Consider the following 23,139-nt stretch of genomic DNA (forward strand, 5'->3'; position numbering starts at 1 on the left):
AAAAAATTATGTTAGAAACCTCAATATGATTTTTCAAGACCTATTCATAGATACCCCACACGCATAGCTTAGAAGAAAAAAATTTTTTTTGTTTCAGTTGTACCTGTGGGGACCCCTAAAATTTTTAATAATTTTTCCATTTTTGTATCAAAATCTTAATGCGGTTCACAGACTACATCTACCTACCAAGTTTCTATAGTATAGCTCTTATAGTTTCGGAGAAAAGTGGCTGTGACATACGGACGGACAGACAGACAGACAGACAGACAGACATGACGAATCTATGAGGGTTCCGTTTTTTGCCATTTGGCTACGGAACCCTAAAAATAAAAGGGGGCTCCCATATAAAAACACAATTTTTGGCCTAATTTTGCTCTTTAATGGTACGAGACCGACTCGCACTTGGTCTTTTTCTTTTTCTCCAATATTAGCTCCAAGCTTTTTCCTTAAGCCCAAATTTGTGTTTAGATTATAAATTATTTTCGGCACTCTTAGATTTCGAATAAACTAATTTATAGGCTATCCATATTCTAGAATCTAGACCTTAATAAGAATCACATGTGATAAAAGCTTTCTATAAAAATTACTCAACGTTTTCTCAGAAAACCTATTGTAATTTACATTAAAATCGTATTTGTTAGCCTGAGAGACAATTAAAGGCTAGCGAAATTGAAAACACTAAAATGCAGACTAAATTAATGATCTAGGGGCAGTCATAAAAAAGCTATATAATTAATATATGCAATGGGTTATTTATTCTATTATGGGTGTTTTATTTAAGACTAAAAAATCTAAATATTTGCATAGCCGCTTCCCATTAAACATATCTATTTTGTTATATAATATGCTAGAATCTAGATGATACCCGGAACTCCGTTGCGCCAAAATTCTTTACATTTTTCCGGGATAAAAAGTCCGGGATAAAGTGTTCTTTCCCGGGACTCAAAGTATCTTCACACCAAAGGACATCAGGCAATTTCCATACAATGTTGGTCTAAAAAATACTGCGTGCCAAACCTAGGATTATTTAAAATAGCTAGGCCATAGGTGCTCCCTTTATTTTTCTTAGCTGTTAAAAATATTGACCTCTTTCCCAGTAAGACCCATTTAAATGTAATGCTTTTAATTTTTATTTCCTAACTAAATAATTAATCAGAAAATGCAGTTACAGGGTTAAGTGCACATATTTTTTAAGTTTTTAATATAGCCTAGTTATTTGAAATATTCTTAGTTCTAGCTCCGCATTTTTTTAGACAAGAATGCCTGATGTCCAGAATTTCAGCAACATCGGTTTAGCGGTTTGGGAGTAAAAAAGAAACTGACAATAGTGTTCAAATATGTACCTGATAATAGTGTTAAAATTGTTATGCACTAGGCTGAGCCTGGTCCTGCAGGTATTTAAATTATAATATCTTATATCACCTTTTTCTTTTTGGAGTCGGTTTATAAAGTAAACTTGTTTTCTGCGCCCAGTTATTTCTGATTGGCTTTATAAAATAACTTAAGGGGGCGACATACCCAAAATTTTCAATTTTATAATTCATTTTTATACTTGAAAATAAGCCCCGAATTGTTTCATTTTCTAAAATTAAATACTACATTACATTTTCAAGAATCCGATCTGAGCAAAAACACGATATCTTAAAATTTTTTCTATAGAAATAAATCGCAAAGATCCATTTTCAGGAATTTTTCATTTATTGCCATAACCGTGCATTGAACTATTTTAATATTTTAACACATTTGTTTTAATATTTTAACAAATTCTATCATTGAGAAACCGACCAAGCGAATTTTTTAAATGTTGTATATTTATCGAGTTATAGAGAAATAACTAATTTGGCGATGAATCCGCGTCGTCTTTTTTTACCTGGCATATGAAAGACGGGCGTGAGTGTGAAGAAAGAAGGCCGATGTTTGATTTTTCGGGTTAGTCGCCCTCTTAACCTTCTGTAGTAAGCCTACTAACACTCTGCTTACATTTTTATCATCAATATATTTGATTTATATTTAGTTATAATTCATATTCATACTAATATTATAATTGGGAAAGTGTACCAGTCTTTAACCATTTCATGCTTAAGCCGCCGCCGCCGCACCAATTCGGATGAAATTTCGTATGGACATACATAATGAGTGGAAATTAATAAATCATATTATTTGTATTAAACAGGCAACAAAACTAAGTGATATTACTTTACTTACTTTAGGGTGTGCATATGTCCCTTGTATAAAGTTGACTGTGAAAGTATTTTTTTGTGATTTGTATGGGCAAGCGCCCCTGCGTCATGGACTTTCTCATACAAAAGTATTAAAAAAAAGTACAGAGTAACTTTTTTTTAATACTTTTGTACAGCGCTGCTATTTTCACAGTAAAATATTTATAAGAGACACATACATACCCTAAAGTATTGTATTATAAGGCGTTGGAGGAGGTCCACGTTCACCAATGGACAACGATGATGATGATAATGATCAATAAAATTCAAGAAACTTTATATTGATCCACCGAAATGTCCTTCCCACACTCATTATCAAATTAGTGCTTAAGAATATTGTTATTATTATGATAATACTTTTATGATTGCAGGCACAATTCCTTTAAAGTAAAAAAATGTCTCGGCTTTAGTAAATCGGTTGAAATTTTGTTAACCTTGTAAAGTTTTTAATAAAAACATATAATATACCTCAAAGCTCAGTTTAGAACAAATAATTTGTAATTAAAAACATTACTGTATGTATGTACACTTACTAGAATGCGTTTTAACTTTTAAGTAGACAATCGAACATATTATTATACTGTTTTTTATAGTTGGTTAAAATAATAATAATAGCTCCCACACCGGTTTCGGTAACGGTGGTCGGTTTCATTGAAACCAGGCCAGCTACGCAGGAGTAATTTTATAGTGCCCAAGTGTGTGCGCAGTACACAAGAGCACTCTCTATTCCTTTACTCTCATAACCCAGTGGGACGGAAGACCGACACGACTGGCGAGAGATCAGGCGCAGGACCGACTTTTTACATGGATCATCTTACTTGTCAGACAATCAGGTGATCAGCCTGCATTGTCCTAACCAAACTTGGAAATAACATGTTTCCAACGCGGGAATCGAACCCACGACCTCCGAGTCAAGAGCTGCGCTCTAGACCACTGAGGCGTAATTATTCGAGACATCTATACTAATATTATAATTGGGAAGAGTTTGTTTGTTTGTTTGTTTGTTTGAACGCGCTAATCTCAGGAACTACTGGTCCGATTTGAAAATTTTTTTTACTGTTGGATAGCCTATTTATCGAGGAAGGCTATAGGCTATATTTTATCACGCTAAGTATAATAGGAGCGAAGAAATAGAGGAAAATGTGGAAAAAACGGGGGAAAATTATTTGAAAGGGCTTATTTGAACGCGCTAATCTCAGGAACTACTGGTCTGATTTGAAAAATTCTTTCAGTGTTAGATATCTTATTGATTGAAGAAGGTTATAAGCTATATTTTATCACGCTAAGACTATTAGGAGCGAAGAAATAGAGGAAAATGTGGGAAAAACGGGGGAAATTATATGGAAGGGCCTATTTGAACGCGCTTATCTCAGGAATTGCTTATCCGATTTGAAAAATTCTTTCAATGTTAGATAGCCCATTCATCGAGGTAGGTTATAGGCTATATTTTTATAACGTAAGACTTATAGGAGTGAAGAAATAGATGAAAATATGGAAAAAACGGGGGAAATTATATGGAATTGCTTATTATATTATGAACTACAGGAGCAATTTTTATGTTATTTGGCAAACATGGAGAATAGACCACGTGAAGGGACATAGGCTATTTTTTGCTGCAAAATGTACGGTTGCGTGAAATTCCTAAATTACGCAAGCGAAGCCGCGCGGAACATCTATATATAATAAAATCGTAGGAAGTCAATTCTGTATATTGAATATTTTTGTACAATAAATAATACTTTGGATGTGAACTACTATGGTAACGCGGACGAAGTCGCGGGCAACAGCTAGTATTATATACAACTAGATAACGCCTACAACTCCGTCCCACCAAAATTCGTTTATCGCGTGGAAACCGTAATTTTTCCAGGATAAACAGTATATCATGTCCTTTTCCGGGACTCAATGTATCTCCATACCTTTATGCAAAATCGGTACAACGGTTTGGGCGTGAAGAGGTAACAAATAGACAGACACGTTCCTAATATTAGTATGGATGTGAGACAACCAAGACAAAAAACAGTATAAATGAACGTATCATTTAATACTTATTATACAGTTGTTATATTTTTAGTAAGTGATATATTAAATATTACATTTACTATGACATTTTTTATTATACCTATTTACCAAAAACGTCAAATTAGAAATATTACTAAACCAAAAAATATATAATAATTTTGCACGAAACCATGCTCTAATTTCCGAGCTTTAAAAATTGATAATAGACCTCAATGGGGTACTTACTTAGGAGACAGTTGAACGAGCCAGTCCTTATAACAATCTTTCGATTTCATAAACTCATTTGACTTCGTTCGCATGATTTTTGCTTATGTTTATGTAAAACTAGCTGTTGCCCGCGACTTCGTCCGCGTGGACTTCAGTTTATAGCGCGAGATGTCAACAAAATTGGTGTCAAAAGCTTTTATAAAAAAAAACCCTGGTAGGTACCCCTTAAATCAAAACAGCTGTGCAGTGTGCACATAATATTTCATTTTGTAAACTGTACTTATATCACTACGTCACTGTATCACTATAACACTATATAATATAAAGTACTGACTTATTAAATAACGTAAAAAAGAAATAACAATCGAAAAAAATCGCAACTTGAACTTATGATGATACCACCTCTTATAGAAAGATGTTGGGCAAGCGTTAGCGCCATGTAAGAGACGCACGGCGCCATCTATTATGTATTTTTGGAACTAACTTAATTTGAACAAATTTTCGTATTTTCACCCCCTTACAACCCTTTTTTCCAGTAAAAAAGTAGCCTATGTCCTTTATCAGGCTATAGACTATCTGTATACAAAATTTCATTACAATCGGTTCGGTAGTTTTGGCGTGAAAGCGAGACAGACAGACAGACAGAGATACTTTCGCATTTATAATATTAGTATAGATTTGTGATACGAGAAACAGTAATTACCAAAACCATTCGTGCCATTTCATTCGTGTATCGTCAACGTCATTTTTTACATATCGTGCCATTAATATTCAGCCAAATGAGAATGTAAATGATTAAGAAGATTATGTAATTACATTTTCAGTTTGTATATTTATAGTGGAAAACATTTCCTGAAAAAAATCTGACTGCGATTCAGGGTCACTTTTAATACTAAAATGAATCTATTGATTCCTCTAAACTTTCAGAGTTTTAAATACATAACATTATAATATTCATAATATTATAATTCTACTGGAACAGATGACACATCTTAAACAATTTTATTACAAAAAGGATACTAAAATCTATATATATAAAAATGGATTTTCAAATGTGTTAGTCGCGCTAAAACTCGAATACGGCTGAACGGATTGGGCTGATTTTAGTCTTAAAATATTTGTAGAAGTCCAGGGAAGGTTTTAATGTGACACAAAGTTCACCGGGACAGCTAGTCTAATATATAAAAGTCTCGTGTCACAATGTTCGGTTTGACAACGGCTTTACTGATTTTTACCAAACTTTATATGCATATTCGGTAGGTCTGAGAATCGGCTACTGGGTACTTTTTATATTGATAAGTGCATTTGTTGAATAAATAATAGTAAATTATTACAACTCGAGACTGACGGCGACCATTGTTTGTGCGACGGGATAGCGATGGACGTTGCCATGGTGACATACTTATTTAGTCACTTCAATAAAATAATTCGGGTGAAATTCTTTTAAATATGACAAAGAAACGTTTGCCAGGACTGCTAGTTAACTAATAAAGTTTACTATAATATGAGCAGGCAGCGCGCGCGTTTAAGTCTTATTTACTGGAAATTCATTATGAAGCGCGTAGCATTCTCTGGTTTAAAAGCATCTTATATCCGGCAATTTAAGAGGAGTCCCGTTTCCATAAAAACGTTGTCCCCTGTTTCCTCCCTGGATAATGCTAGTAGAGTTATAATTTTTTTCCTGAATATCTACGGCCACTAATACAATGTCCCTATGTTTTCTTTTTTTTCATAATTTAATTATTAAATAAGATATGAACGTTCAAAAACCCAAAAAAAATGGCCAGATTTTCCGCTGTGTTCAAACAGCCAGAAAACAGATTTGGCTAGATTATACAAAAAAAACTAAAACATAGGAACACAGCTCAGGCCTTTCTTTAATATTTAATGAAAAAGTTACTCAAATCGGTTAAGTTTTGGAGAAGGAAACAGGGGACAACGAATCGTTGATTTTCTGCAACTGTCTCTATCGCGTTCTGCGGTATAGGCTTGAGGTAAGGGAGACAGCTATAGATATTACACGTAATTTTTTGTCATTTCTCTAGCCCCTGGTGTATCCTCTTAACTAGATGATGTCCGCAACTCCTTTGCGTCAAAATTCGTTTGTCGCGCGGCACCGTACATTTTTCTGGTATAAAAATTAAAAAGTATTCTATGTCCTTTCCCGGGACTCAAAGTATCTTCATGCCAAATTTCAGCAAAATCTGTTCAGCGGTTCGGGCGTGAAGAGGTAACAGACAGACAGAGGGACCCGCTTTTATATTTTTAATAATATATAGAATGGAAGTATAGATTCTTAGACATCAAAAGCAATAAATAAAGATGTTTTCGCCTATAAAAGTTTAAAGCCACGATTACGACTGTAAATCAAATCGCACGCGCTACTTAGCATAAAACTATTTCATTTCTTTTTCATTCTTTCTTTCTTTCTTGCGGGCCTAATTTTTAAAAGACGACGAATGAGCAGATGAATTGCCTAATTGTAAGCACCTTCAGTCTCGAATGTCAACACGCGTAAAAGTACTTACGTCCATACTAAATGTCTGTCTGTTCCCTACTCACGTCGAAACCGCTGAAGCGATTTTGGCAATACTTGGTATGGACTTTAGAGTCCCGATAAAAAAATATAGGATACTTTTTATTCCTAAAAAATGTACGGCTCATGTTCAGTTCCATTAACCGGCTACAGAAATCGGTATGACAGCTTTTAAATGCCGTATTTCTCTAGAACAGGGGTTACCAAATGGCATCCGGACCCATTGTGTGCGGACCAATCATTTTCGAAGATGAACTTCGTTAATTTTCACTTTTCACAAGTTATTTGTCACTTTTGTCATTGATATGTAAATAAATACCTTTGTAATTTCCGAAATTACCTCTGTTTAATGAATAAAACTTTTTTAATAAAATGTGTGGACCGCGAAAATCATTTTATTTCTTTAAATGGACCCCGAGCGAAACAAATTGGTGACCCCTGCTCTAGAACATCCACAAATAGGGCAACAACAATATTCGTGCCTTCAAAAATCCTGTTTAAAGTGAAACCCACTTTCTTGCGGGTTTTTCTCGAATGATTAGCATACATTTAACTCTACCTTCATCAGTTCACTTTCTAGTAAGGGCAATTTGATCACTTTTTGTTGTTAGTCATTTGCCGTGATGATCGTTAGCGCTAGGCACAGTTATATCATATCAATCCGACAAATTGCTAAATAAATACCGTATTTAAATGCGGTAGACCTATTTAGATAAGGACCAGGATAACCAGATTTCTAAGAAATGGTGTCATGTTGTTATATGTAAGCCAAAGATCTATACTTAATGTTATAAATGCGAAAGTCTGTCTGTCTCTTACTTCTTCACGCCCAAACCGCTGAACAGATTTTGCTGAAATTTGGTATAGATATACTTTGAGTCCCGGGAAAGGACAAAATATATTTTTATCCCGGAAAAGTGTACGGTTCCGGCGCGATAAACAAGTTTTGCGCGCGTTATATAGTTTTGATATAATCACGGAGAAGTATAACAATTAATATTATAAATGCGCGTTTATTTTCGGATCTCTTTACGTCTGAGGCCTAAGCGAATGAATGTTTTTAGATAGGGACATAAAGATCTCTAAGCCCCATACAAGGACATATTTTTATTCTTACAAACTACCTACCCTTAAATTATATTATGGGAACTGACTTTGAATGAGTTGTTAGCAACGTCTTATTTATTAAACGACTTGCTTCATTCTACATTTAGCATAGCTACTATTTGGCTCCAACAATATGATACATTCCTTCGCAAGTTTATTAACTCTATATGGCCTATTACATATGGCTTATTTTTCCATCGGGCCATGCTGAGATTGAATATCATAACTGATATTTTAGAGCGGAATTTAAATATTAAATGAATCCTAATTTAAATACCTTCTATGAATTATAGTTGTGACACCAATACGGATTGAGTCGTTTGTTAAAAATATGACAAATTATTTAATAAGCTAACTTGTCTTCACTTAAATTATTATAAATATAAAGGTTTGTTTGTTGGTACAAAAAACGTTTAAACTACCAGCTGAACATGAAATGTACTTACTAGGGGAATTGTGCTCAAGATGACATAGTCAGATAAGATGTCACACTAGCATTATTCGTTCAAATAAATGTGCTTTCTGTGAACCTGTGACGTTTTAAATCTATATATTGATACGTGAGAGAAAAATTTTATAACCCTTTTTACGAAAATTGGGGAAACGTAGGTGAATGAAATTTCGCACAGTTATAGTTTATATGGTGAAGGAGTGCATCGAGCTAATATTATTTTAAAATTATGCTTTTATCATATATACTTTTAACAAATAAAACGTTACACACACTACGACAGTACTACTAGGAAATATGACAGATTTTTGAGTGAAAAGCCTATACATACGAATTATACTCTTTTATTTATGGTTGAAGTCTGTTGACAACAAGTCGACAAATTGAAAATGGATTATTGTTTTTTTTATTTAATTTTAGATAAGTACTATTAGACAATGCTTAAACGGCCAGTCTGAGATCAGCTGAGTCCCAGAGACAAGAATTGAAAAAAACTATGATGAAGTCAATATTTTTTACAAAATATAGGTAGTAGTCCTAATGTCATTGCAAGTAAGGTCGAATTTAGATCATTGGGCGATCTCTAGTTATTATAAATATAAAGGTTTGTTTGTTGGTACAAAAAACCCAAAAAACGTTAAAACTACTAGCTGGACATGAAATGTACTAGGGGAATTGTGCTCAAGATGACATAGTCAGATAAGATGGCACACTAGCATTATTCGTTCAAATAATTGTGCTTTCTGTGAACCTGTGACGTTTTATAGAGCACCTGAGTGTGTCCCTAGTAACCCAATTTAGTATGCCGGACAGATTCTTAAATAACCTTAATATGACTTAAACTACAGATTTCATTTTTCGTGACTGCGAAAGACGTATTTGAGGTAAGTAGCTGTTGACACTGAAGAATTGATACACGTCTGTCGAGTTTTTAACTGGTAAAGTTAATTAATTTATTGGATATCGTATACCATGGTGACAGTATAACAACAAGGCTATTTCGATTAGTGATGTTTATGGCTTCTGTAATAAATATTCATAGAGAGAAAGGTCGGGCCCTTAACTCCAAATGTATTTTGAGGGCTTTTGATCAGTAGATAACATAGATATTAACAATATTGAATATACATTTTGTCCTTTTAGGATAGTAAAAGTACCTAACCCACGGTAAAAGTGCATAGATAATATTAAGTATAGTTAGATTTATATTATAATACTAGCTATACAAAGACGAAAATTTGTTTTCACTTTTGTATGGGCAAGGGCCCGAGCGTCACGAGTTTCCCCATACAAAAGTGAAAAAAAATTTTGGTCCTTCAGCTCTGCTACTTTCACAGTGAACTCTCTATAATGAACATATCTATAATGAATATTATTTATTTATTTTAAGTAAGACCAGAGACTTTGCCCTTTTACTTTTTGTTCCTAAAACTTAATCCTGTGGTTATCGTATATTTGGCTTGAGATAATTAACAGGAAACTCTAAATCCAAAAGGGGTACGAAGATTTTGGCCGACCTACCGTACCGCTATTGTGTTTTTTCGCGTACACGAATATTTTTTTCAAAAATGGTTAGCTAACATCAATACAACCAAAAAATAATCTTGGACAAAACCACGTAAGTTGTCACATTTCGAAGATATGAGCTGCCAAAGTTTTACCAATTTAAGATATTGCAACTTTGGCAGCTCAAATCTTCCAAATGTGACACTTTACGCGGTTTTGTTCAAGATTATTTTTTGCTTGCATTAATGTTAGCTATCCATTTTTGAAAAAAATATTCGTGAACGCGGAAAAACACAATGGCGGAAAGTAGGTCGGCCAGGCTCCATACAAAAATTTTCATACCCCTTTGCCAGTGGCATACATAATACACTATACAGTTTCCTATATTTTATTTGACCCGAAAAGTATGACATAACATTGTATTTTATGTCACTTTTATGATCATCAAATAAGTGTTATACAAAGATTACTGGCCACCGGCCAGAGTTAGCCCCAATTTCACCAACGTCTGTTAGTGTTAACAGCTTGTTAAAATGTCATGTCTTCTCTTTCATTCATAAGAAAAACGAAAGAGGTAACGTGATACTAATTCGAGCGTTAACTTTAACGGTCGTTGGTGAAATTGGGGCTAATTCTTTTACGTCTTGGTTTCTATGAAAGTGAACTGTTTGTCGTTGGCGTAAAAGTCATATTTAGATTTTATCGATATTATAATATTCATTAGAAGTCATGTTGGATTTTAACAAAGAGTTTATAACTTAAGATAATAAGATACCACGTATGTTTGACAAAAAATCTTCTACAAAGTTAGGCCAGTCAAAATGGTACCACCGTTTCCCACCATTATTTTGGCCACGTTTTTTGCGTTGATATTTTGCGTAGACGTGGAGATCTATTATTATATACGTCTACCAGGATGTAGCTGCTCATTTTTCTACAACAAACACCATCCTTTGTTCCTTCATTCCTTAAAGTATATCCATACCCAGCCAAATCAGTTTAGCGGTTTGGGCGTGAAGAGGTTATAGACAGACACACTTAATTTGTACTTATAATAATACTCCCCACACCGGTTTCGGTGACGGTAGCCAGTTTCATTGAAACCAGACCTGTTACGCAGGAGTAGTTTTATAGTGCCCAAGAGTGTGCGCAGTACACAAAAGCACTCTCTACTCTCTAGTCCTTTCACTCTCATAACCCAGTGGGACGGAAGACCGACACGACCGGCGAGAGATCGGGCGCAGGACCGACTTTTTACATGCTCATCCGACGCATGGATCATCTTACTTGTCAGACAATCAAACAAGTGATCAGCCTGCATTGTCCTAACCAAACTTGTAATAACATGTTTCCAAAGTGGGATTCGAACCTACGACCTCCGGAGTCGATAGCCGCGCTCTAACCACTAGACCACGGAGGCGTTTGCACTTATAACATTAGTATTTAGTACCTAATGGATGGTCCATACACTAATATCTATACTTCTTAAATAGTTACGACTTTCGAAACTACCAGTTCTGTTTGGCATGACGGACTTAACAATACATAACTTAATAATTACGTAAAGTTTATATAACATCATTAATACATAATATAATATTTGGCGATTGCCCAATCAGATCTTCATAAAAAAGTCTATAAAGAAGACTTCCTATTGAGACTTGAACTAGATTTTCTGTCTAGAACAGTTTTAACGCATTTCAATCAGGAACTAATAAAAAAATGGTGTGTGTTTGTATATTGTTTGTATATAAAAAAATGGTGTGTGTTTGTTTATTATATTAAGCTAGACGACGACCGCAACTTTGGAATAAAAATATCTTTTGTCCTTTTCCGAGACTCGACAAGGTATCCCCATGCTAAACGCGGGAAACGCACTTTTTTCCGGGATAAAAAGATCGAATATCCTATCCCGCGACTCCAAAAGTCTCGGGGTCTCAATACCCTGCAAAATCGGTTTAGCGGATTGAGCGTGAAGAGGTGACAGACAGACACACTTTCGCATTATTTATATTATTAGTATGGATGACCCGATTGTGTTTAAATAATAATAATAATAATAATAATATCTATGGACGCTTCACACCACCACCAACCATTTAAATGAACTGTTACTTAATTGGAAGTACTTATTAAATCTTCCCAGTTTTTGGACATGCCATTAAAGGCATTTTTTATTATTATCCATACGTAATTCTAACTAATACCCAAGGCAAAATTGTATTAGTAGCATTTTAACGTGGTAGAGCCATGCTTCGGCACGATTAGTTCAGCTTGACCGAAGAAATACCACGGGCTCACAGAAAACCGGCGTGAAACATCGCTTGCGATGTGTTTCGCCGACTGAGTGAGTTTACCGGAGGCCCAATTCCCTACCCTTCCCTTCTCTATTCCCTTCCTTACCTCCCCCCCCTACCCTGTAATCCTATTCCCTCTTAAAAGGCCGGCAACGCACCTGCAGCTCTTCTGATGTTGCGTGTGTCTATGGGCGACGGAAGTTGCTTTCCATCAGGTGACCCGTTTGCTCGTTTGCCCCCTTATTTCATTTAAAAAAAAAGTTGTTGGCGAATTCCGTTTCTAAAATACGTAAAAGCTTTTTCTAATAGCCGAAATTATTTATAAATTATGCAGGTTTTGATTATTCTAGAATTTCTGGATCGAATTTCTTAGAAACTAGTTTTTTTTTATTTCTTTCAATTAATTATAAAAGAGAAATGTGTTACAACTTCCACAAAAAGTTTATTGTATAAGATCAATACAGTTTTAAGCTACCTAGGTTTAAGATAGAACTGTATTTCTAGGCCAATTGCTGTCTAGCAGTCTAAAGAGTAAAGACAAATGTCATAGGTTACAATAATTTAACACTAAGCTAGGCTACAATGTTCATGTTGCGGTAGGTTATATCGTACCCGCAACTCTGCCTTAAGCGATGAGTGGAGCACCATGGGGTTTTAGTGGGTAGACAGGAGTCCCACATGCCCTGCCGATATCCCCAATCTGCCGGAGACGCGTAAAGCATTTCCCCATGTTAAAAAAAAAGGCTACAATGTTCATACGGAAAATTTCTTTAGCAGCGTTTTGCTTAGCAACTTTTGGGTTGGATGAAAAATGTCTAACTCGCGTCAGAAGTAGAAAGTCCTTTCCCAGGACTCAAAATATCTAAAGAAGAAAGAAAGAAAGAAAACGTTTATTTGTGCTAGAAAACATATATATGTTTTCTTGTAGCTTTGTTACAATAAATAATACATCATAAAATGTTTTCGAGCACAAGCCGACGCAGCTCAGCATATGCTGACTGCAAGCAATCAGCGCTGATCTTCCGCTGGGCCGACAGGTGACGTCACGGACATCAATCCGGGTTCACAGATATAATTACAAGTTATGTAACTTAAGGAGTGAGCACACTGAGACGGGCCGTGCCGGGGCTGAGCGTGCCGGGGCTCATCGCAAAAATCCGTCTCCATACAATTTGTATGGAAGCGGATGCGCGTATCGCACACTGTGTCGGGGCGCAGCGGATTTCCGCTTCCATACGAATTGTATGGAGGCGGATTTCTGCGATGAGCCCAGGCACGCCCGTCTCAGTGTGCTCACTCGTTTATGAACAACAATATAGAAAACAGCAAGTCACAAAAGTAGAAGTAGATCCATAAAACATTTAATCAAAAGAGGTGAAGAGGTAACAGACAGACATTTTCGCATTTGTTATATTAGTAATTAGTATGACTAGACGTTCCGCGCGGCTTCGCCCGCGTAAATTAGGTATTTCACAGACAATTAATTAGTCCACTAAAAATGGCCTATGGCCCTTCATGTGGTCTTCACCTTATCTGTGCCAAATAACAGAAAAAATACTCCAGTAGTTCGTGAGATAAGCCTTTCAAATAATCTCCCCAGTATTTTTCTACATTTTTCTCTACTTCTTCGCTCCTATTAGTCTTAGCGTAATAAAATATAGCCTATAGCCTTCTTTGATAAAAGGGCTATCTAACACTGAAATAATTTTTCAAATCGGATCAGTAGTTCCTGAGATTAGCGCGTTCAAACAAACAAACAAACTGTTGCGCTTTATAAAATTATATAGATAAGAATATACAGTGTGTAACAAAAACTAGTGATAATACTTTAGGGTGTGTACGTGTTCCTTGTAGAGAGTTCACTGTGAAAGTAGCAGCTCTGAAAGACGAACATTTTTTTTCACTTTTGTATGGACAAGGGCCCGAGCGTCACGAGTTTCCCCATACAAAAGTGAAAAAAAAATTTGGTCTTTCAGCGCTGCTACTTTCACAGTGAACTCTCTACCAGGAACACGTACACACCCTAAAGTATTATCACTTGTTTTTGTTACACCCTGTAGATATAAATTATTAGCGTAAGATAGTATCTATTGTGTAGTTTCAGTAGTAACTAACAACTAATTACCATATGATGCAATCAACCGGAAAGACGCAATTGTGTAGGGGAAATGACAATACAATGTATTTCTTTCCTTGAATACATTAATTCTTGATGTAGTAGGTACAGGGCCCCCGCTACCATATGTGCAATGTGTGCAATGCACACGGGCGCCATCCTCTAGGGGCGCCAAATCGCCATAATTAGGGGCGCCAAAACCAAGGACCCAAAAAAATTTGCCTAAAGCTAAAGAGGCGCAAAAATCCTTTTTTTGCACACAGGCGCCGGTAGCCCTTACGGGGGCCCTGAATAGGTATTAAAATATAAGCAGTAATTATTATTATTGTATTACTTTTTTTGTAAAATTAGGTGGCAAAAGAGCAAACGGGTCACCTGATGGGAAACAACCACCGTTGCCCAAGGACACTAGCAACATCAGAGGAGTTGCTGGTACGTTGACGGCCTTTTAAGAGGACTACATTATACATAGCTCTAAGAACTATAATAGAACTCTAGCCCGCTGTTTTTATGTGTTAGGTCATCGAACCAATTATAAAAACCTGTTGCATATTACGTGTAGATTTATCGGCGAACATTATTTAATAGTTAATGGGTCATGAATAGGCATTGTTGCTACTCAACCATGATAGAGTTCAACTACACTTAACGCCTGGCACAGGTAGTCTTTTTATATAGGCTTCCTTATTTATACAGCGAATACACAAGAGCCTTTAGCCAAGACTTTTCGCTCATTTATAGAATCGCCCATCAAAATGTATGGAATTGGCATAAGCGTTCGATAATATGAAATAGAGTTTGCCATTATAAATAAAGGTCATTTTTATGTAGAAGCCATACTATAATTTAATGTTTTTATCGTGTTGCTTCCCCCTTTGTTCGGACATTAATGTTACTTAAAATTTGGGTGTCTACCGCTTTGCTTGGGGAGGAAAATGGGATATCCCCTACTTCTCCTACCTTTCTTCTGATTAATTTCGTTGCGGGTCCCAATACAGATTTAGCTTGTCCATCGGGCACCCCTGAGATCATATCTTTGATATGATCTCAGGTTTTCTTCAGGTTTTGGTGGTTGATTACCACTGTTGATCCTGGCGATACAGGGGTAGCAATGGTGGGAATGTGTGGTGGGCCTTTTGCCCATTTTAAAAAATATATAATTATGAAGTTGACGGTCGACTCTTGTAATGTCAATTTCATACATTTTGATCGGCGATTCTATAAATAAGCGATAAAGAAAACGTCTGGGGCAAAGGGTAAGATCTGCTACTCTTTATCTGGTACTAGATGACGCCCGCAACTCTGTTGCGTCAAACTTCGTATATCGCGCGGGAACGGTATATTTTTTCGGGATGAAAAGTATCCTATTTCCTTTCCTGTGACTTAAGGCCCTGTATTCCCAGAAACGGACGATTTTCAAGATTTAAAAGTGACAGTAGACACAAAAATATAGTAATTTAAATTCTGAAAAAAAAAATGTGTGTTAGTTAAGGATCTAACACAGTGGAATTTATATTCCATTACACAATATCATGAACTTCACTCGATAGAAAAAAATCCCAAAGTTACCTCTTATTTGGACATAGTATGGAAATTTCGTTTCTGGGAATACAGGCCCTTAACGTATCTTCATACCAAACAGCAATATCGGTTCAGCGCTTTTCGCACTAAATTACTGCCGTCTTTTTTGTAGATAGACTACAACTTAACTTGACAGATAAAATATGGGGAATCTGTTAAATAAGTTGTGGATATCCTCTCCTGCGCTTTATTAGGAAGTGGTGAAACAGGCCCTTAGTATCTTAATTACACATCAAAATCGATTCGGCAGTTATGTGTCATGACTAGGGTTGCCACCCGTACTTTATAATAAAGTATTCAAGTACGTAATAAGTATTTAAGGTAATAGGGATGATGACAAGGTCAAAGATTAGCAAATTTTGTTAATAAAATAAAGAAACCACGGTAAAAAATAAGTGTTCCCAAAATTTCAGTTTGATAGCATTTGAATTTTTTTGTTATGCGCCTTCAAAGTTGGATATTCAAGTCGAATTTTTTTTCAATTAAATTTCTTAATATTTGTATATCATTCAAAAACGTATGCAATTAAAAGCAACTTTTGTTATGAAACCGCTTTCATAAACGCAATATTTAATATACCTATCGAACAAAGTTCTCTCCAGATGCGTACAAACTACGAAAGGACGTGACGTCATACTTTCGTACACTTTGTATTTTGCAAGCCTAACATAAAGCTTGACTGTCGTGGACTGTGAAGTAAGGCACCCGAAGGCATAGTAAAGATCTTTACTGTAGCATAATTGAAGACATAAGTAGATGAAGTGGGTAACTAAAATTTTTCAATATTTTTTTTCATAAAATATGTGGGCTTTAGAACGGGGAAGATGTTTTGAAATCAAAAAAATATGGGTTCTATGTATAGCTAGATACATTAGCTAGATGATAAAGTAGGTAAGTTATAAGATTTATTCAAATTATAAGGGAAAAAATGAGTAGTTGTTCTTATGTTGTAAAATGTTAGTTACCCACTTCCACTCATGTCTTCAACTGTGGCATAGTTGTTATTTACTTAAAACCAGTAGTTCTTTGGCTGTGAAAGGTTTCCAGCGTGTACTACTCGTAAATATCAGAACCGTTCATTTTTTTGGGATAAAAACTATAAGCTGTCTTTTTTCGAGTATCTCCAAAGTCCAATCTCCATGCCCACCTCTATGCATTCAGTGGATTGGACGTAACACTTTAATTTTCGCATATTAAGTTAATTAACAGATTTTCATTTTAAACTATGAACCGGTGGTTTTCGTATAACTTCCCTCTAATAAAAACCTTCCCTTCACTCATATTTCAATACTCAAATTACCCACTTCGGTTCTGCCGTTCTGCAGTTTTAGGAGGACGAACAACCTTAAAAAATAATTGTTATTTAATACATAAATATTTTCGATATAAATAATCCATCTGTCAAGACACCTATAAATATTATAAAACAAATTAAAAACAGAATATCTATTTACTTTTATGCGAATATTGAAATTTGAGTTCTATGGTATAATTTGCATTTATATTGTTTATGCTAAATGAATTGAAAGTTTAATTAGTCTTCAATTAGGATATGATAATGGCTATATTATGTGTTTTTTTATTTTGTGTTAATTACTATATGAATGTAACGATCGACGTTTTTTTCTCTTTGTAATCCATACTAATATTATGCGAAAGTGTGTCAGACTGTCACCTCCTCCCGCTTAAAAAACTGAACCGATTTTGATTAAATTTTGTATAGAGATACCTCGAGTCCCGGTAAAGGACACTTAGGGTGAAGCCAAACGAGCGTAATTTGTGAGTTGTAACTTGTGAGTCGCAGAATTTCGGCTGGCAGAAAGTCCTGTTTGATTCGCACGAGCGTAATTTTATGATTCCTGATTTGTATGAAAAGATATTTACGCGGCAGAAATTCTGCGACTCACGACTCACAAAATTACGCTCGTTTGGCTTCACCCATAACTCTTATGGATAGTTTTTATCCGGGAAAAATGTATGGATAACGAACGATATCGGGACACTTTGATACTTAATTTGCTTAGCAAAATATATTACATTTCTTCAGCAGTTAAAATACACTTCCGCGTTCATTATATTATGGAAGCTTCAATGTATAATAGACATGCAAAATATACCTTTAACATGGTAACTTTTGGCCTCAACATAGAGAAAGTGTAGTGCATTACCGATTCAATTAAAGTTTAAGTTTAGGCAACCCTAATCGGTTTTTAATGATAATTATTAAATTGCCTAGTGAAATCTTATCTTAAATCGACTGATAGAATTTTATAGCAACGTGTTGTAATTGGTAAATCTTACAATCATAATAATTAGGTATCTTTTCTATTCTTTTTGATACTCACTAAGCATTTTATAAGGATGAAATGTCCCGTACATATTATAAAGTTACTGATGGGAACATCTTTCTTTGTTTTTTTTTCAAGTGCCTACCTGTTGCCGTTGTTGAGATAGAGCAAAAAATCACGTTTATTGTATGGGGCCCGCGCGGCAGAATTGTGCTATGACGTCACAAGCGGTCGCGGGACTATTAGCGGGACTCGATATTTTTCGAAACTTTGAATGCCTATATAATCAAAACTACTAGGTATTTTTGACTGCAACAAAAACTAGTGTATTTGTATACACACAGGATTTACTGTGACAAAATTTCAAGCAATTTGGCATACCTAGTAACATTCTCCATTAGGTCGGTCGCGGTACATTAAAAATACAACTAAATGCCACTTTATTACATATACACTATAGTCTAAAAATTCAAATAAAATGCTACTATAAAGTCAGTCGCGGTTAGTCGCGGTAAAGATCAGAACGGTAGGCACCTTTAGTTTATCTCCACAGTGTTTCTATTCTTTCGCATATTTCTACTGTGGTCATGCTAAATGGGCTGGACCTAGGTCACTTTTTATCTAAGGGTACGGTATCCATGGATCGGTTTACGAAAAAACTATTAAAGTGTGTATAATATGTGTCGTAGATATAAAAGGAGCCCGTATGTACACGCAAGCGACTATGTTTTAAAAATGTGATTTATAGGTTTCGGACATCCCTTTTAAAATATAATTAATAATTACCAATTTTGGCAATAAAACCACAATCAACAGTGCAATATGTCAGTCATACTAAGTGTAAATATAAAATATTTGACGTCTAAACGCGATGGTAATTATTAATAAGTAATAACAATTATAACCAATTAAACTAAAGACTGAATCTAGGTCGCCTAACTTGTTGCACTACTACGCACACGTTATGACGAGGGCAGGGCGGGCCGCATCCGCATTACCCTAACGTCATACTTCAACTTGTAACCATATAACGTCATGCTTGGCGACCGCCCAGGGCGCCGGACCTTAAGGCGCGCAGAAGGCAAAGAAACCACAGAAACCCAATTTAGCACTAACAGAACTTTGAGCACTGAAGAAATCTCGCCCAGAGCGCTGGTAATGCTAAAACCGGCACTGAAACTATGGAATGCCTTAGTACCAGCGTTGCCAGACGTCCCGATTTTGGCGGGACGTCCCGATTTTTAAATCAAAATTAAATGTCCCGGGGACAGGCTCAGTCCCGCTTTTCGGGAATAACTCCAACGTATGAACGTACGTGCAGTGCTGAGAGAAAAAATAAATAAAAAAAAAAACACAGCCGAATATATTATAACCTCCTCGTTTTTTGGAAAACGGTTAAAAAAGGTGCGTAATGAAGATAAGAGTGTGGGAGATAGAGAGGGTGGATTTCTATGGCTACCTTTAGTTTTTACTGTCACGTAAACGTAATTTTAAGTCAAATAAAGAGACAAAAATTCGAAAACTTTTGATTTTATACGTTTTTTTACTAAGTATGTCCCAATTTTGACGAAAGAATCCCGCTATTATCACTCAAAAAATCCCAAAGTCCCGACGTGGCACAAAAAAATCTGGCAACGCTGTTTAGTACCCTGTGATCCCGAATCTCGCCAATAGCATATTACTTATTTTTAAAATAATAGACAACATAATGAGTGAGAAAGTAAAGCATAAAGCCCGATCACGTCTCGTCCGCTCTGATAGCTATACGGGCCACGAGATAGCCGATATCGAGACATAGATTATAGATTACGGTTTTGGACACTGAACATTACTGGATTCTAGACTAGGGTTTAAATATAGTAATAACGTCTTTTTAACCGACTACGGCGAAGCCAAAAGGGAGTGTGACAGTATTTGTATCCCCTAAATATAGCGTCTAAACTACTGTTTTAACAAGGCGTCGGTTGTAGTTTAGTAACAAAGCCATAGGTGATAGGCTTTTCTTTATTTTCTTCTTCTTTACTTCTTTTTGACATTGTTTGCATGAGTACCTTCGTAACGCAAATGGACGATAGTGTTTTGCTCAATTAAGTAAGTATTACAATAATGTTGTTAACACGCGAGCAATAGTACGGGAGCCCTAGAACATTTTTTTTTTATTACTATCAAGATAATTTTTTGTGAGTAGCTTCATTTTGATAAGACAAATAACATTTTTATCTGCAAAAAATCTTGAAAGTGGTAGCTAACAGAAATAGAAAGGATTTCATACTTTGACTTGATGGTCCTAAAGTATGGATGGTTCTATTTGTAGGACAATGTTATTCTTAAATAATATACCTACCTATTAACCTATCAATACACAAAAATCTGCTTGTTAGGGTTCCGTTTTAGGGTTCGGTAGTCAACCAAGTTGTTAATTACAGAACCCTATAACGGAACCCTAACGAGCTGATTTTTGTAAGTATATTGATAGATTAATAGACAATAGTCATATAATTTAGAGTGACATAAATTTGTCCTACAAATAAAACAGTCCATATTTAAGGACCATCAATTCAAAGTATGAAATCCTTTCTATCTCTGTTAGCTACTACCTACTTTCGAGATTTTTCGCAAATAAAAATGTAGCTCGTCTTATCAAAATGAAGCTTCTCACAAAAAATTTGCTTGATAGTAATAAAAAAAATTGTTCACGGCTCCCGTACTATAACCAAATATAGGCTTGAATATTTCCATTGATATAGTACTATAGTTGCTAAACACTCATGAAATGTCTATTAACATCATTTTCATATTGTTTACACATGAAATAATTTATGATTGTAATTTGTAGGACCTAGAAGCCACATTGCTCCATTGCGTCGGCGTTGCGTCGAGCGACGAGCAGTAGCTCTACCATGAGTTTAAAGCTAAGTATAGTTTTTATCGATACTCGATACCGACTACGTATGGCAAATTTTACAGCGCCTCTAGCGCAAGAGGCCACGAGCGGCCACTAGCGTCCACGGGCGGCCGTAGATTTATCAAGCGATACTACGTATTACAATAATGAATATATAAAGTTTAAAATCATATGACACTGAAACTGCTCGCCTCGCCTCTGCCATTCCGGTGTGTATTGAGCCCTCAAGCTATATTATTTATCGATACTCGATACCGACTACGTAAATATATACGTAAAATATATACGTGGGAGAGCCATGCTTCGGCACGAATGGGCCGGCTCGACCGGATAAATACCACGTTCTCACAGAAAACCGGCGTGAAACAGCGCTTGTGCTGTGTTTCGCCGAGTGAGTGAGTTTACCGGAGGCCCAATCCCCTAACCCCTACCCTATTCCCTTCCCTACCCTCAACTATTCCCTTCCCTTCCCTTCCCTACCCTCCCATTTACCCTATTCCCTCTTAAAAGGTCGGCAACGCACTTGCAGCTCTTCTGATGCTGCGAGTGTCCATGGGCGATGGAAGTTGCTTTCCATCAGGTGACCCGTTTGCTCGTTTGCCCCCTTATTTCATAAAAAAAAAATAAAAAAATATATATAGTATGGCGATTTTAATTCCGCAAGTGACCGCTAGAGGCGCTGTAAAATTTTCCATCTATACATATAAATAACATTGGAATGTCTGTTTGTAATATTGAAAGAACCGTTTTTTACTAGATGCATAATAATATTAATGTATATAGGGTACATACACCAAAACAACATTTTTTACAATTTTTGTCTGTATGTCTGTCTGTCTGTTTGTTCCGGCTAATCTCTGAAATGGCTGGAGCGATTTTGACGGGACTTTTTTTGGCAAATAGCTGCAGGGCAATCGCGCTAAATTTTTTCAACTGAAGCGCAAATAAAACTCGGATGTTGATAGACTTTTGGTACGATTCGGTATCGCGCTAACGTTTTGACAGCTAGTTGAGACGTTACTGAACCTCAGCCCAAGCGCAAGCGCTGTCAAAACAAAAAGTTGATACAATGCTACTTCTACTCGCACGTTTATGGAACGTTTCATTATTTCGGTGTGTTAAATTGACAAAAATGAATGGAAAAATATAACATAAGCTATAATCTAATTATAATATAAGCTTATGTTTTACTTCAAAGCTGTAAAATAACACTACGGACTATTTGAGTTTGTTAAAAAGTGAATTGAATTTTGACATTACTTCTTTACGTAAATGTTTTCCGCCCCACAAAAAACTTTTGTCACAAGTCACTATTCAACACTTGAGTATGGCGTTTGTAAAATATCTAAGGCTGGTTTTATAGTTAAGCGTTTCGGCAGCGCCGTTGGAGCGCCGCGCGTTCGAAGATGTATGGGGGTAGTAGTAGCGTTTTAAAGTCGCGCGCTTGAGCAGCGCCGTTCGTCCATACGTTTGTTACAGCTTCGAACGCGCGCGCTCCAACGGCGCTGCGAAACGCTCTACTATAAAACCAGCCTAAGTAAAACAATATTAAGAATTCACCTACGTAAATTAAAAAAACTCCAAGTAACATTCATATTTCATAACAACTTCACTCGTGTCATAATATTCATCCATAAGTAAATTATGGAGCCATCTACCCTCCATAATGTAAATAAACAATTTGTCAATTGCCCAATTAACGCATCGGAAAAAATTTGTTCATATTTAAGCCAATCAAAATTAAATCAGAAGGGCGCTGATTGGTCCGCTGCAATGTCTGACTAAAGGTCAAACGTTGTGCTTCGTTCGAGTTCCATCTAAGTTTGAGTTACGGTTGGAATATTAGCACGATACTGAAATTTGTTCAGACGCAGCGGAACCAAACCGTAAGTGAACCACAACCA

Source organism: Aricia agestis, chromosome 20 (genome assembly GCF_905147365.1).
Source record: "Aricia agestis chromosome 20, ilAriAges1.1, whole genome shotgun sequence".
NCBI classification, from domain to species: domain Eukaryota; kingdom Metazoa; phylum Arthropoda; class Insecta; order Lepidoptera; family Lycaenidae; genus Aricia; species Aricia agestis.